Genomic DNA, 16,597 nt, shown 5'->3' with positions numbered 1-16,597 from the left:
GGCAGTGCTGGGCGGGCCAGGGGTGGTCGGCCGGGGCCGGCACCCCAGGGCCCGAGCTGACCCAGGCTGGAAACGCCGGGGGGCCAGCCTGGGCCGCGCCTCCTCCCCCCACACGCCCCCTTACCTGCTTCAGGCTTCCCGCGAATCAAATATTCGCGGGAAGCAGGGGAGGGGGCGGAGACTTTGGGGAGGGGGCGGGGTTGGGCGGGGGTGTGGGCGGGGCTGGGGGTGGGGCCGGGGGGCCGTGAAGTGTCCTCCATTTGGAGGCACAAAATATGGTAACCCTAGGAGAGAGGAGTTCTGGCACGCACTTGCTTGCAGCTGGAATTAAAAACAGAGCACATCTCAATTGTTTCCATGTTTTCTCTTCTTATGGCTCCATTCAAACAGTCAGTAAGATCATTTCCTACCAGCCTCGCTAAAAGCTTGACATAGGTGCCTCCTCTAGTATCCAAAATATCTGACTCAAAGAGCATAGACTAGAGATACTGATAGTAAGCGAGGTTTTCAGTCTCATTTGTAATGCCACTGTTTTAATTTGCATCAGGGTAAAATTAAACATAAAATGCATTAACTCAGATGTACTCTGAGTTATTCAGCAATATTATTATAACCCCTTCCCTCCCTCTCATTTGGTCATAACCCTCACCTGTGTCATGGATGAAGATGTGAGCTGATGCTTGCTAGTAAAGTATTTGCAAGATCAGATTCTATGAAGGAGTAATGAGTGCTTGCAGGATCAAACCCTGAGGCCCTGATCCCTCAAAAAAATTGAATTTAAGTTCAAGCACAGCAGTAGTTTAATTGACTTGTGCACAAAGTTAAGCTTGTTTATAATTGCTTGTAGCAGAGTCTTAATTGTAAACACTGGGGCAGGGATTATAGGCCAATTCTTTAGTCTTCTCCCAGTGTCACTCCATTGATTCTGCTACACATTGGCTTGGAGATGGGTCTAGCTCACTCTTAGCCCAAGGAGTAATGAACAAGAGTAATTAAATTCCAGTTTTGTTCCGATTTTTAATCCGAAGAATTTTTCAGAAAATATATTAAGACTGGGAGTAAAAGTGTAAAGCAGAGGTGGCTGGAAAAGGTTTCCCCAGAAAATTTTAACTTTTAGGTGAAAAAACTGGAGTTTCCAGCCAGTTATTTAGGGGTTTTGATACAAAGTCAAGAGTTTCCACCAGAAGCAGACATTTTCTGGGAAAGTTTTTGTTTAGTCAAAAACCACAGATTCTCCACCGAAAGCCAGCTTTCAACAGAAATTTTCAGTAGGGCTGCCAGAAAACAGTTTGTATGCATATATTTACATGCCAAAATTGATGTTCTCAGCCCTGCTGAGAAGAATGTACCAGCTGATAAAAAGCTGGTGAAGATAGTAAAATTTTGTTATGGCAAAAAAATGCAGTGATTGTTTTGATATTTCATGAATGTCAAAACAAGAACTTGACCTCTTTCTGAATAATAAGGGTAGCTGCAGTTATACAAGCCAGGATAAATATATAAGGGACAAAGATTTCAGGGCCTAAGCCAACCACGGACTGCTTGGAGTTAAGAAGAAAATTCCTGGATAGCTAGATAATCCCACAAGTTGTTAGGGGGCAGGATGTCACACCTCTCCCTCCATCATCTGGTATTAACCACCACTAGTGATAGGATATTGGAATTGATAGACCTCTAGGCTGGCACCCTCTCTATGGGTGTTTGGTCAAAACTGAGTCCTACATTTTCTTGTGTGAATCTCCAAATCTCAACAGGCTACTGAGCTGCCCTGTAGCAGTTTGTGGCAAGGGTCTTCTTGGAAGAAGATTTTTTCTACAACTGCTAGTTCCCATATATTGAATTCTCAAGGAGCTTTAACTTCCAACCAAAGGTCCTCTAGCCTCCTTACCCCCAACTTCTTGTTCTGCAGATCAAAATTCTACCATGATGGTTTAACACTATCATCACATTGCAATGTAAAGTCAATTCATGATGATGTTGCACCACCACTAGATACAAGCCCAAAATATAAAAATTCAGGTCAGGATCCAAGTATGGGGAAAGATTGAATATTTTATATACTTTCTTGTTCAGATACATTTCCAAATATCGGTAAGGCCATTCTTTAATAATAAAGAGAGACCTAGTATTGTCTGAAATGAACATGAGTCTATAACCACCTTGCATAACCATGAAAATCAAGACTGTTCCCATGAATTTCAGCACGTTTGTCTAGGCCTCACATTTCCCACCTGGAAGTAAAGCCAGTTTTCACTGAGTAGAGAATACAGCTTTGTAGTTTCAACTCCAACTTTCAGATCAAATGGCAAAAATGTGGAAATGTTAATTTTGTTAATAGTTTCAGTGACAATAAAGTGTTTGTTCACACCATAGGTGTTTCCTTTAACTTCTTCCTCCATTTCTTCAGTGGAAAGATAAGATACAGACTGTTTACTCCCAACTGCCCACCTTTAGAAGACTGATATTTTGGAATACTCATTTAAAGATACAGTTTTCTATGAAGATAATACACTTCATTAAATGTATATTTTGAGTTAGGATAACCTTTCAGACAGATTTCAAGAGTATAAATGCCCTCTGAAAATAAAGTTTCCTCTAATAATGTGTGCATTGTTGTAAGAGTGGATGTATTGAAGGCTATCATGTATTGCAAACACTTAAACATCTGAGCAATTCTGGTCACCATTGAAGCCAATAGCCCTTCCTACAAGAGTAAAATTATTCATGACCTTTTATGGCAAACACTTATGTGTGGGGACAAGAGTGTCTGTTACACAAACAAGAAACTATGAAATACTGAAGTTGGGATATAAACAAACAAGGAAGTTTAACGTCATTTCATTTAGAACATCACTTGTGCAGTTAAGTGCTGGAGGACAGACTGTACTTCACGTTATACATTGTTTTTAAATCTTACTGGATATAACAGGTGAATTAAGGACAAACTCAGTGGTAGTATGAATTTCCTGGTTGCCTTTTCAACCTTCACTAATTTTATTTAGAGACATTTCAAGGGTGCTCACCGCCATAGTATCTGGGCAACTTCACATTTCCTTTTCCACACCATTCCTTTTGTTTTTATTTTTTTAAAATTCACTTAATAGGAAGATTTAATTTTAAAACAATTGAGAGACTAGATTTGTTGAATTAAGCGGATTAGCCAAAACACATACTGAAGCACCAAGAATTTTTTTGAAAAGTTGGGGAGAACAGAGCAAGTTAGAAAGGCGCACACCCAGTTTCAATTTTTAATGAACAAAAGAAGAATGATCTTGGAAGATATCATAAGGCAACAACTTCAGTCGTTAGTATAATAATGGAACAAATACTAAGGTTGCGGTTGGCGGCTGGGGGAGAGAGAGAGAGACAGGGACAACTATATAAAGCAACGGTTGCCCAGCCATTCTTATTTGTATTACAGTAAAGCTTAGAGACCCCACCCAAGACAAATGTCAATTGTGCTAGATGTTGTACTTTCATATAGAAAGAGAGAGTAACATCGCACTGGGAGCTTATATTCAGCGGATTATCCAGTAAGTATGGCCTACATGTCTACATCTACACACACATATTGCTTACTTGCACCCAGTTCAGAGCGACCTGAGTCACTTGGTAAAGCAGTGACCTGTCCTCTTTATTATTCACCACTCCCTCAATTCGTGTCATTCAAAAACTTTATCAGTGATATTTTTATCTATGACCTGGAAGAAAACAAAATAAATAGCGTAGGACCAAGAATCCATCCCTGCAGGACCCCACTAGAAATTAACTCACTAAGTGATGATTCCCTAATAACAATTACATTTTGAGATATTAAATGGATTTTAAGCTGGCTAGCTGATATGTGTTCCATGTTAATTTTTTAGTGTTCAAGATTTTTAAATCAAAATGTTGTGAGGTACCAATACTCGAATGCCTTCCAGACGTGATTTTCAAACTTTTTTCCTGTCGACCTAGTTGAAGAAAATTCAGAGCAGAGGATGAGGGGTTCAAAGTGTGGGATGGGGCTCTGTGATGGGGCAGAGGATTGGGGTGCGGGAAAGGGTCAGGGCTCTGGGCTGGGGCCAGGGATGAGGGGCTTAGGGTGCAGGAGGGGCCCTGGATTTGGGGGGCTCAGAGCTGGGGCAGAGGATTGGGGTGCAGGGTTGGGGCTCAGGCTTACCTCAGGTGGCTCCCAGTCAGTGGCACAGTGGGGTGCTAAGGCAGGCTTCCTGCCTGTCCTGGCACCGCGGACTGTGCTGCGCCCTAGAAGCGGCCAGCAGCAGGTCCAGCTCCCAGGCAGAGGTGTGCAAGCAGCTCCGTGCGGCTCTCACCCACAGGCACCGACCCTTCCAGCTCCCATTGGCTGGTTCCCGGCCAATGCGAGTGCGGAGCTGGTGCTTGGGGTGGGGGCAGCGTACGGAGCCCCATGGCCCCCCCGCCTAGGAGCCAGACCTGCTGCTGGCCGCTTCTGGGGCGCATTGCAGTGTCAGAACAGGTAGAGACTAGCCTGCCTTAGACGGGCAGCACCACCAATGGGACTTTTAACGTCCCGGTCAGTGGTGTGGACCAGAGCCACTGCAACCCAATGCCTTACATTCTGCGACCCAGTACTGGGTCGCGACCTGCAGTTTGAAAACCACTGCCTTACAGAAGTCTATGTATATCACATCAACACTATTACCTTTCGCAAACAAACTTGTACTGTTGTCAAAAATAAGATGTCAAGCTAGTTTGACAGGATGCATTTTCCATAAACACACTGGGATTGGCATTAACTATATATTACCCTATTGTCAGGCTGGCAGGCCTGTAATTACCCAGGTCATCCTGTTTACCCATCTTCCAGTGTTCTGGAATGTCACCAGTGTTACATGACTTATTGAAAATCAACATTAATGGTCCAGTGAGCTCCTCTGCCAACTCTTTTCAGACTCATGGTTGGTTCCAAGTTATCTGGACCTGCTGATTTAAAAATGTCTTGGTCATTGCTGTTTAATCTGAGATACTAGTGAGTGCTCCAGCTGGGGGTGCAGGCTCTGGGATGTAGGAAGGTGTTCAGGGCTGGGGCGGGAGAAGGGGGAGTGAGTGCTCTGGCTGGGGTGTAGGACGTTCTCCGGGCCTGGACATTCAGGGTGTAGGAGGGCGCTCTGGGCTGGGGCTGAGGGGCTTGGAGGGGGATCAGGACTGGGGCGTGGGACTGTGTGCACACTCCAGCTGGCGGTGCAGCCTCTGGGGTGGGACTGAGAATGAGGGGTTTGGGGTGTAGGAGGGTGCTCTGGGCTGGGAATGAGAGGTTTGGTATGCAGGAGGGGGCTCAGGGCTAGGGCAGGGGGTTAGAGAATGGAAGGGGGTCAGGGGTGCAGACTCCGGATGGCGCTTACCTCAAGCAGCTCCCAGAAGCAGAGGCACGTCCCCCCTCTGGCTCCTACACAGAGGCGCGGCCAGGTGGCTCTGTGTGCTGCCCCATCTGCACGTGCAGTACCCAGCCAATGGGAGCTGCAGAGCCAGCACTTGAGGCGAGTGCAGCATGTGGAGCCCCCGGCTGCCCTTATGTGTAGGAGCCAGAGGGGAGACATGCCGCTGCTTCCAAGAGCTGTGGACAAGCCTTAAGTGACTCTCACAAAATTTGTGGCAAGGTCAAGAATTTAACTCAGACCTCCTGAGTTCTATTCCAGTATCTTAACCACAAACCACCCTCCTCTCAAAGGTTAAGGCACTGGCCTGGGACTCAGGCACTCCACGGAGAACTGACTAGATACATAGTGCTGGCTCCCCTCCTCATTTCCAGCTGAGAGAAGCAGCACAGACAGGAGGAAGGAAGGACACCAAGAAGAAAAGGAGCTAGTGTGATAAGCCACTTTCCAAGAGAAGAGACTTATTGCATTAGAGAAAGCAAAAGCTGTATAAATATCTTAATGAAAATGACTTTGCCTTGTAAGCAATTGCTGTAGTTGCTAAAGCAATAGTAAGCAATTGCAAATGGCGGGGGGAAAGATGGTCCAGTCAATGGGAAGACACATAATGTGCAATATGTTGTCTATATTATGGTTTAGTCTACAGTATGAAAGAGCTCAAGAAACCCTAATCTAGAGGATAATGGAACTAGACTTTCCAAGCAGCCACTTATGCCAGGCAAACTTGATTTAAAAAGCATTGAGCGAGCATCTCATGAAATTGTACCACAGAAGTTGGTCATACATGGGGTTGAGTTGTGTTAATATTTATAAAGTGCTGAAATTTTGAGGAAAGGTTCTTCTACAACTGCACAGTATTAATTCACAGAGGAAGACAATAGATATGAGACCAAACATTAAACTAAACCTGATTATATTTTATCAACAAATTGTTGATAAAATATAGAGTCAAACAGAAATACCATTCACTCCAGTTAGTAAAAGTACTAAAGTAAGGGCAACAAAGAGGAAAATGTATATAAAAATCCATTAAAATCTTTACTCTGTCGGTCTAAAAAAACCCCCAGATTTACTGTTTTAGGAATATATCCTAAATCCAGAACATGCATGCTCTATTTTAAATAGAGTGGATAAAGAAGTCAAATGTAAACCCTAAATACAAGGGGTAATGCCAACCAAATAAAAACAGTAAGTATTTTTCCGCATTAATGCACTGCATAATTTTTAAAATCTGGAATCAGCAGAAATCATGAACTTCTATGTTGAGCATTAACTACGTGGGGCAACTGTTTTGAACTAGAATTTGAACTGAGGCAAGAGGCGAGGGAGGGAACCTGAAACTGAACTGTTGCTTTCATTTTGCACTATTAATTCTCTTTACAGCACACACCAGCATGCCAGATGTTCTGCAGTACAAATACAAGGACAAGGACCCTGCCACCAAGAGGTAACAGTGTAATTTTAGATGTGACACCGTACATGGGTGTAACACAATATGAAGGCAGTGAGCAGAGGAAGAACAAGGAGGTACCAGCAGGTCTCACAATTACTTGTGAAACAGATCCTCAGATGATGCAATTTGACAGACTCAGTGGAGCTATGCTGGTTTACACCAGTTGATGATCTGGTTCTAAATTTAGTTTACTTTTAAGAGATTATCCACATTTCACAGCTAGGAAAAACAAGACAGGTTAAGACTGGAATTTTCAAAGGAGCTTAAGAGTTAAGCACACAAGGCCCATTGAATTAAATGGCTTGTCTAAAGTCACACAGCAAGTTAGAGCCAGACCTAGAATCCCCCACTCTAAGCCTTAACCATAAGACCTTCCCTGTCTCCCACACTACTCAAATATATTTATAGTACCTTTGTATAAAAAAATTGCAAGAGTCTTTAAAAATGCATTCTATAAATCCAAAGAGATCATATACTTCAGTGTATTTTAAAAATGGCATCAAAACTACTCTTTATTAGAAAATATTAGATATGCATGGTAACAAGTAGGAATCAGTTACTTTTAAAACTACAGACTGGTGGTGGGAAGCCAATTTATAAACAGGAGATCCATTGTAAAAAGTTGAGTTCCATGAAGTTTTGGTTGCTGGCTGTATCTGACAGCAATTAAAAGAGGGTAAAAAAAGTCTAAGAAGAGATGTGAGCAACCAAACAAGCTTAAATGAGATGTTGAGGGTTGGGAAGATAGCAGAATAAATGCGATTTCTGGGAATTTTTGCAAGATGTGTTGGCTTCTATTGGTTTATCTTATCTTTGATTTTTTTTTTCCCTTCATATTTTGATACAGGCTCTACTGGGAAAATCCTGAGATCAGCAATGCAGTGTGTGAGGCTGAAGTATTTACCCAGGGATTGGCCTAGCTCTGCAGAAATGATAGCAAATGCATAATTTCCCAACAGGAGCATGAACAGCACTCCTGGCTTTTGTTACATCTTTACTGCAACTTAGCCAGAGACACTAGGAGGAAATATCTCCTCCGTGTTGCACGTTCCTAGGATGGAGAAAACTAAACTTGTAAGAGCTTAAATTGTCAGTTTCTCTAGTGTCCTTTATTCTGAAAGACTTTCCTCATTTTAGCCCTGATTCAGGAAGGTAGTTGAACAATGAGTAGTTAAGCACTGGAGTAAGACTCCTCACCTGCTTAGAGGTATGCATGTGCTTAAGTAGCTTGATGAACTTAGGCCTTTTCCATAAGATTCTTTTACTCTATGATAGGATTCACACTTGCTTGTCTTAACCCTTACCTCTCCTTTCCCTACCCCTTCCTGTGTCTCAGTTATCAGCCCCTGGCTGTGTGCATTTCACATAGGCCCCAATCCTGCAAGTTATTCCTTGCAGGTGAGCTAGCAGTGACTCTCTGACACTCCAATAGTATTTGGGGTTCCCTTGACCATATTGTTTCACTCTAAGACCACTGTTCATTTTAGCAGGGAAGGGCAATGCAGCCAGTCATCATCATCAATTAGATCGATCAGCCCTGACTCTCCTCCAGCTGCAGCCTAGAAGGTTAATTGATCCTTTAGAACCTGCTCATGCTTTGTGGGGGGTGGACACCCCTATCACAAATACATTTAAAACTAATAAAAAATCCACAACATTTTACATAAAGTGCACATTTAGTTTGTGTAACTCATTGTCACAGAATATCATTGAGGTTAAAAGGATCAGACATTTATGTCAGTAATGAGAATATCCAGAACTAGTAAGGATTGGGGGAAGGAAAAAATAAAAATCAAAGGGAAAATTTGGTTTGGGTAGGAAAAAGGAATTTCCCTTTTTCTGGAGTTGTTCAGATTATATTTCACCAGGTTATTAAGGGAATTAGCTAACAAACACTGTACCACTTAAAAAAAAAATCCATGAATTCAAAACACTAGGAGACTGGAAAATTACAGATGTAAAAACAATAGTTTCCCATCTCTATGTGGCTTAGTAAAACAACGAATAAGTCACTTGACAGATAGAAGGTAGCAGAACCTGGAGCAACATCGCATTCAATGAAACTGAAAAGCAACATTGACAGGTTTCACTCACCACTGGGCCTGAGGATTAGCTCTCGCCTGGTCTGGTACCCCCTTCTGTCGGTTCCTCGCACTGTGGCCCCTCTCTCACTCTGGGACTCAAGCTGTTCCCTCTTCATGACTCCAGCCAGGTCACTATTTGGTCCTCCCCTACCAGGGGTTCAGCAAGGCGTCCGTATGTTGTATCAGGCAGTTGTCTGGTCCAAGTCCAGGTCCAGTGCCACTTTCCCAGTGACTGGCAGGGGAACCCCGGCCCACCCACCACTCTGAGTTCCAGCCCAGAGACCCTATGCCTAGCAATCACAGTCCACTCAATCTCATACCATGTTGCGGTTTCCCTGGGCTCCTTCCTACCTCGCATCTCTATCTCCTGGCACACTTCTATCTTTACCAGCCGGAACCTCCTCCACTCTCAGAAGCTACTTCACTCCTCTCGGCTTATTGCCAGACTCTTGTAGACCAGGGCAGGATCCCAGGGCATACTCTTCCCCCTAGAATGCCTCCTTATCCCTATCTAAACTCCCCTTCTCTCCATGGAGTGACTGCTGAGCTCCTGCCTACAGCCCCCTCTTGCTCTCACCTTGCTAGCTTGATACAAGCATAGCCTGTCTCTGCCCAGCTGGGCATCATCAATTAGATCTAGCAGCCCTGACTCTCCTCCAGCTGCAGCCTAGAAGGTTAATTGATCCTTTTTAGCCTACTCAGGCTTTGTGGGGGGGGGTGGACACCCCTATCACAAATACATTTAAAACTAATAAAAGAAATCCACAACATTTTACATAAAGTGCACATTTAGTTTGTGTAACTCATTGCCAAAGAATATCATTGAGGTTAAGAGGATCAGACATTTGTCAGTAATGAGAACATCCAGAACTAGTAAGGATTGGGGAAGGAAAAAAATAAAAATCAAAGGCAACATTTCCAGAAGTGGTTAAGTGATGTAGGCTCCTAAGTCACTAGAGTGACTTTGAAAATGTTATGCCCAATGTTTCGGAAGGGATATAAACCTTCCTGCTTCAGGATGTAAGCCAACATCTAAGGGGGGGGGGGGGGGGGGGGGAGGGGCTAGGAAGAAGCTGTCCCTATAAGCAGGTTATTTCATCACTGCCAAGTTTCTTGCACCTTCCTCTGAAATATCTGGTACTGGAGACTGTCAAACTATTAGACTACTTGGACCACTAGTCTGATCCAGCATGGCATTCCTACATTACTAGTAAGTAGCACAATTTTGTAGAGAACAAATCCTGCCAGACAAACTAGATAGCTTGGGGCAGGGATGGGAGTGGGATGACAGAATTACAAAGTTGTGGGATGAGTGGCATACACAGCAGCTGTAATATATTTGGAACTTAGTAAAGGATTTGATACTGTCTCCTGAAATCTTAGGCTCAAAAATAATTCAGTTTGGTTTGGGTAGGAAAACACTGTCAGGCAGATTGAAAATTGCCCCCGAAGATAGGGTAAAGATAAATGGTAACGTGTCTCACTGAGGAAAGTGCCTAGTGGGGTACCGCAAGGATCTGGATTCAGTCTGCTTTTATTTAACTTCTTCATTGGTGATCTGGAAGAGGGAGCAAAGCCAGCTTTAATGAAATTCACAGAGGAGGCTAAAGGGAATGGAGTTGCAGACACCAGTTGCAACAGAAAAATAATCCCAAAGGATTTGAAGAGATTAGAAACATTGGTTAAAAAAAAAAAAAAAGATTCGTCTTGAGGAAAAATGCAACTTAATATACCTGGAGGAAATAATCCAAGAGAGTGGACACAATGGAAAGGAGAACCCTAGAAGGCAGTAATGTTAAGAGAGGCCCTGGGGTGATTCCCATTCTGTCTCACACAAACACAAGCCCAATAATAGCATTATTGGATCATGGCCACATACTAGCACAGAAAACCATTTGATAGTGCCAGTGGCTGTATGGGCCGGGTGTGTCCCCGCATGTGCCAGCAGAAGAGTTTTAAGGCTTGACTGAAATAGCAGTTGCAGGAGAAGTTATTCCATAGTGCCTATTCCAGGATAAAACAACGAGGAGTCCTTGTGGCACCTTAGAGACTAACAAATTTATTTGGGCATAAGCTTTTGTGGGCTAGAACCCACTTCATCGGATGCATGAAGTGAAAAATACAGGAGCAGGTAAAAATACAGGAGCAAGTATAAATACATGAAAGGATGGGGGTTGCTTTACCAAATGTGAGGTCAGTCTAACGAGATAAATCAATTAACAGCAGGATACCAAGGGAAGAAAAATAACTTTTGAAGAGAGTGGTCCATTGCAGACAGTCGATATCTTCTATTCCAGGATCGCACCCTGTGTTGGAACTCCAGTCCAAAACAAAGTCACTTTATTCTGGAAATATCCAGGCACTTCCAAAGAGGCGCATTATTCTTGAGCAAAGTCACTTTGATTCTGGAATAGAGTGTCCATAGCAGGGAGCTATTCCAGAATAGCTAATCCAGTCCGTTTCCCCATGTAGACACGTTCTTAAATCAGGCCACTCTTGGTCCATCGGGTGAGCCAATTCAGTAGGTCTGCTAACCTTATCGCAGCTGAAAATTGCGGAGCCACCAATTCCTGGTCCCATTTAAGTCCTGAACTATGCTGTGGGTAGAGCTGGTTGAAAAGATTCTCCTTGAAAATGGCTTTAAAAAAAAAACAAAACAAAAAACACTCAACTGAACATTTTCACTTTGGTTCAGATTTACTGTTGTGGTCTTTTTATAAACCAAAAAACATTTTTTGGTAAAAGTTTTTGATTTTTGTTTGTTTAAAGCTTTTAGTTTGGTTCGGGGGGTGGGGGAGAAGAGGGTTGGAGGTGGAGGAATAATTTTGGGAGGAAATAGGGGAAAATGGGAAGTTTTCCAGAAAGTTTCCTGTGGAAAAAACAATTGTTGACACTTAAATGTTTAACCAGCATAACTATGTTGATTTTGGGGGTGGTGACTCTTACTTACATAGCTATGCCAGTAAAAAAAAAAAGACCTAGTGTGGATACAACTATAATTGTGCTTGTACTTGGGTTGTGGGAACCAGAATAAGATACACAGGTATAAACACTTTTATAGTGATATATAGCCACATCTACACTACAGGGTATTTCAGGGATAGCTATACCAGTAAACGCACCTAATGTAGACAGGGATTTAGCATTACATCCCTCTCCCCTTCACTCAAAGAAACAGAACCAATCCTATTTCAGATAGCAAGTACTCACAACAGGCTACTCACAAACAGTCTAGAGGCCAAGAATCATTCACAAAAAAATAACCAGCAAGTAACTTAAAGAAAAAAAAATAATAAACTGGTCATGGACAATTCTCAGAACAAGAGGCTAAATTCATCAAATCTGTTCTTTGCTGCAGCTTATTCACTCAGTTCTAATCAGGTGTAGTGCCAGCTGGTACACTGCTAACACCTGGAAGGCAGATCCTTAGAGGATCACTTAAACTTGTGTCCCTTGGAACTCTGGAATTCTAATCCACAATGTTACTTTTCAGTTTAGGAAGGAGAGATTACTTCCTCCTGGGCTTGGCATTTGAAATGCATAATGTTTATGCATTATTCATAGAAAAGGGGGACATTCAAATTCTATCTGGGGCCCAGCCACTACATTACATCTTTTTTAGTGGTTTCCCAACAGAAAGAGAATGCCATTCTGGCTGACAGACTAAGGGAGGTTTTTCCTCCCCATCTGATACTAAGAAGCAATTTATTTTAAAAAGGAAAAAAATTATATATCTGCACTAGGTCTATAATACACTTGAACTCTCCTTCTGCATTTTCCTACAGGGAGATGACTTACTCTTACTTGGTTCCTGGAAAGAAATTTCCTCCCCTCATAAAACACCCCAAACTGTAAACCTTTCAGTGAACTCTATATTAAGGATTTTTAAAGTTTTATTTTAGCAATCATAACAAACAACTAACTTCCATTTTTATAGTGCCTTTCATCCCAAAGGATTCCAAAGTGCTTTACAAGCTTAAACTGATACACACAAGCTATATAGATGGATCATTTCCTCCTCCACATAAATGCAGCTGTCTCTAGGGTGAGACAGCAGCTTTCTAACAGCACACAGCAACTCTACACAAGACAGCTAATGAGAGAAAGGGAAGAATACTGTATTCAGTTAAAGGGAAGAATAATCAGGTGGGCAGAAAGCAACTACCAAAGGTAGAACTTGGCCAAAACACTGGTGCTTTAATTCCTCTGATCTTGCAGAATGGGCCACAAAATTAATGACCAAAAGATGGTATTTGCAGCACCACCCTATCCTGTAATATTAGTCTGAGGCATTGGTTTACTACTGATCACCAGCGCTCATTTCCTTCAGTACCAAGATGTTCCTTAGAGGTCTCCCATTGCATGCTATAGGAAATGCTGTCAAGTGACTGGGGCAGCCGCACTATTCCCTCCAAGCCATAAATGAGCTAGTGTTTTAGCCTGTTGTTTTGCTGGGGGAGGCGGCCCCCTGGGTTGCTGGACATTCATCTTTTGAGATGATGTAAAATGGTGGTGCTGATCTCCTGTGAGAGTTTAACACCTTGGTCAAGTGGAGGGGGAAGTGGTTACGGTGCAGGATTGGGACTTTGGGAGCTGATTTCAGTTCCTGGCCTTGCCCCAGACTTCCTCTGTGACCTTAGGCAAGTCATTGCCTCTCTGTTTGCCTCACACAGACCTGAGTAAGATGGAAAGTCCTGTTATATCTTTTCCCACTTTGTCTGCGTATAGGCTTCAATCTTGGTTGGCTGGGACCTCTGGGCATGAACGTAACACAAGTAATAAATATTAAGAATAGGGATATTTACTCAGGTTGTAGTTTGGGCAGGACCCTGGAGACCTTTCACTATGTCTACCCAAGTTTCCTTTTCAGTTTCAATTAAAAAAAGGTACTCTTCAGTTCCTACCTGTGGCTACTGCCTGGTGTTGCTATGTGCTGCTAAACAGCTATTATGTTTAACCCCAGAGGGGGCAGTAGTTCAATGGTAGATGAAGTGAACTCTGGGTGTAGATTGTATATAAGTTTGTGATGGTTGTGCAGCTCTTTGGGACATTACAGAGAGAAATGTTCTACGCACGTGTAAGATCATTCTCAGATTCAGAGAGTTTAGGGCCAGAAGGAGGAGTCCGCTCATCTAGTCTGATGTATAGATCACAGGCCATTAAATTTCACCCAGTTAGCCCCATACTGAACCTATTAGCTTGTGTCTGGCTAAAGCATAAACTTCCAGAAAGGCAGCTAGTCTTGATCTGAAGACATCAAAAGATGGAGAATCTACTACTTCCCTTGGTAGTTTGTCCCAGTGGTTAGTCTCAGACTCATAAACTTTAAGGTCAGAAGGGACCATTATGATCATCTGGTCCGACTCCCTGCATGCTGCAGGCCACAATACCGTCCCTACCCCTTCCCTGGACTCTGCTGTTGAAGAACCCAATCCTGTGTTTTAGTGACTTCAATTGGCAGAGACCCTCCTGCTAGTGATCCCTGCCCCATGCTGCGGAGGAAGGCGAAAAACCTCCAGAGGCTCAGCCTACCATTGTTTGGTTTTCCTTGGCTACTATGTTTTACCATTAAACCATTCCCTCCATAAACTTACCTAACTTAATCTTAAAACCAGTCAGGTCCGTCGCCCCCACCGTTTCCCTCAGAAGGCCGTTCCAATATTTCACCCCTCTGACGGTCAGAAACCTTCGTCTAATTTCAAGCCAGAATTTCCCCACGGCCAGTTTATATCCATTTGTTCTCGTGTCCACATTTGTACTAAACTGGAATAATTCCTCTCCCTCCCTTGTATTTATCCCTCTGATATATTTAAAGATAGCAATCATATCCCATCCCCCCTCACCCTTCATTTCCATTTCCGTCATTGTATTTTACATATACATTCCTGGAGCTTACTTTGTAAATGAGCAACTGAGAATGAACTGCGATGTAATTCAGAGACTCTGTATTCTAAAATTTGGCAGATATACCCAAAGTAACACTCCATAATCAAGGCCTTCATGGACTAGAAGCCTGAGAAGTTTGGATATGGATGATATAATTAATTATATGAGCCCATGCGGTAGATTTACCACCAGTTGTAGTCACTCTAATCTATATCAGTGTCCATAGTAAGGAGGGAATGTGTTTGTGAACCTAGAATAGCAGCTACACAAATAGGGAAGAACATAAAAATTAAACCATGGATTGTTCCCTTGAGATCAGAGGTCTCCACCTGGTATGTTGAATTCCAAGTCTGCCTCTGCCCTCTCTTACTTCTGTAAACACCCCAAGTTCATTAAGTGGATCCCAAACCACCTGCCTGAGAGGATCACATTCATCTTCCTCTAGGCCCAAACCCTTCATTTCCCTCATACAGCTGTTGAGGACGCAGGAATTTACCCCCGAAACAGAAACTGCACGCGGATATAAGCCAGTACTTATCCGGGGAAGACATAACCCTCAGAGTTAGTACAAGGGATCATTGGGCTGTCACACAACTTCCTCTACCTCCCGCAATAGCACAATCAACACCTAGATAGATATGCAGGTTACACCCTCCAACCCAACCAAGAGCACCTTCTGTCCTGTGCACAGGCCAGTAGTGCTGGGGCACTGTGATCAGAGATGGGCAAGTCCCAATCTCTACTGCATCATCTGCCATCTGCTGTCACCAGGAAGATCAGGACTCCTGTGCAGAATCTGGATTGCTCCTTCAGCCTGGCCAGAGCTATGCCCCTGACTGGAGTCCCCAGGACAGTCCCTTAGCCCTGTGTTAAGGCTGTTGTTGAGCCCACTACCTCCAGCGGCAGCAGCTACTACAGCATTAAGGCCTGAGTACATGCCTCCCCTCTCCAGCCTCACCCTACGTCAGTTGATTGGACCAGAATCATTCCCATTCCCATCTGGGCAGATCTGAGCTTCTGTTCTGGAGTACTTGTGGCACCTTAGAGACTAACAAATTTATTAGAGCATAAGCTTTCTTTTTGTTCTGGAGTAGCATCCTTCCCCTGCAATGGGGAGCAGGCTGGCAGCAGGGAGTTGTGGTGGGATTTCTTCCCCTGAGCTCTAAGGCCAGCTCCCCACACTGATCACCCTCAAACTGGGGTTGGGCAGACCCTTTCACACTGCTGCTGATTTGTGGAGTGGGGGCACTACACTGCCAAAGGGCAAAGAAACAGCAGTTTTGGCTTACAGGAGCATGAGCAGATGACAGGGGAGCAGATGACAGCATCCAGGGAAACGCATGATACTATACAACAAAGGTTAGTCAGCTGGTATGCTGTGATGATGGATTCTCATGGTGACAAGTATTGTCTCGTTACGTCAAACTCCCTTGTCTGTTTACTGCATCCACCCATCATCTTTTCTCTTAGATTGTAAGCACTTCAGGGCAGGCACCATTTGTGTGTTCAGTGTTTATACCATGACTAGCCCAATGGGGCCAATGCCATGATTGGGGCCCTTAAGCACTACTGCAATACAAATCGTAACCAACCACAGGCATGTACAGTTATATAGCATTTCTTAGCCCAAAGACCATACAATCTATGTAAAGATCACTTCACCCATCACTGAACTGCACCCACCTCTGGAGTGGAACATGGCAGCTGTTTATGGGGCCTACTGTAAAGCCCACATACATCCATAGAAAGATTCCCACTGACTTCACTGGGATTTGGAT

This window comes from Trachemys scripta, chromosome 5 (genome assembly GCF_013100865.1).
Source record: "Trachemys scripta elegans isolate TJP31775 chromosome 5, CAS_Tse_1.0, whole genome shotgun sequence".
Classification (NCBI taxonomy): Eukaryota; Metazoa; Chordata; order Testudines; family Emydidae; genus Trachemys; species Trachemys scripta.
Note: the sequence above shows the minus strand (reverse complement) of the source record.